The sequence below is a fragment of the Homarus americanus genome, unplaced genomic scaffold, assembly GCF_018991925.1.
Source record: "Homarus americanus isolate GMGI-L3 unplaced genomic scaffold, GMGI_Hamer_2.0 scaffold32583, whole genome shotgun sequence".
NCBI classification, from domain to species: domain Eukaryota; kingdom Metazoa; phylum Arthropoda; class Malacostraca; order Decapoda; family Nephropidae; genus Homarus; species Homarus americanus.
In genome coordinates this window covers 12245975-12247019 of record NW_024713129.1, presented here as the reverse complement: position 1 = coordinate 12247019, position 1045 = coordinate 12245975, and positions in this window count along the sequence as shown.

Here is a 1045-nt window from a genome sequence, read left to right as displayed (position 1 = left end):
TGTGTGTGTGTGTGTGTGTGTGTGTGTGTGAGTGTGAGTGTGTGTGTGTGTGTCATAGTTGGTGTTTAATAGTATTCAGTACAATCATATAAGTGTCAAGAATTAGGTGTCGAAATTATTGTAGTGTGTCTCTCTCTCTCTCTCTCTCTCTCTCTCTCTCAACCTTTGTTACGGGTTAAAGAACTTCCGTGACCAGGGTTTGAAGAGTGTAGTATGGAGCATGTTTACATTCAACAACACATGGCTATGAAAAATCCAAACTTCCTTTCTATTTTTCTTTCTCTTTTGAAATTTTGTTCTCTTACTTTCTCTCAATTTCTTTATCATTTCTATATTTTCTCTCACTTTTCCTCAATTTCTTTCTCTTTTCTCTCTTACTTTCTCTCACTTCCTTTTCCTTTTCTCTATATTATTATTCTATTACTTTTCTCTGAAGACAAAAAAGTAAACTTATACACAAAGAGAATTACAATACGACTTTTTATAATGTTAGAGAAAAAGTTATGTCAAACTGCCGACAAACTCATGGACAAAAGGAATTCGTAATACCCGGTAGCCTTCATGCATACGGTATATGAGGGTAAATCTGACTGTCCCTGGTGAGTGTGTGTGTGTGTGGCAGTGTGTGTGTGTGGCAGTGTGTGTGTGTGTGGCAGTGTGTGTGTGTGGCAGTGTGTGTGTGTGTGGCAGTGTGTGTGAGTCTGAGTGAGAGAGAGAGAGAGAGAGAGAGTGAGAGAGAGAGAGAGTGTAATGTGGTTCATTGGGCATCACTAACAAGGTTGTTGACTCGTATCAAAGTTTAGTCTTGTGTGGATGTTCCCGTTTGTCTTAATCAGTAGCATGAAGACCTTTGATCACGGCGCCAATTACTTCCTCAGTGGTGGGTAGTGGTATGACACTTACCTCCCTAGTGGTGGGTAGTGGTATGACACTTACCTCCCTAGTGGAGGGTAGTGGTATGACACTTACCTCCCTAGTGGTGGGTAGTGGTATGACACTTACCTCCCTAGTGGTGGGTAGTGGTATGACACTTACCTCCCTAGTG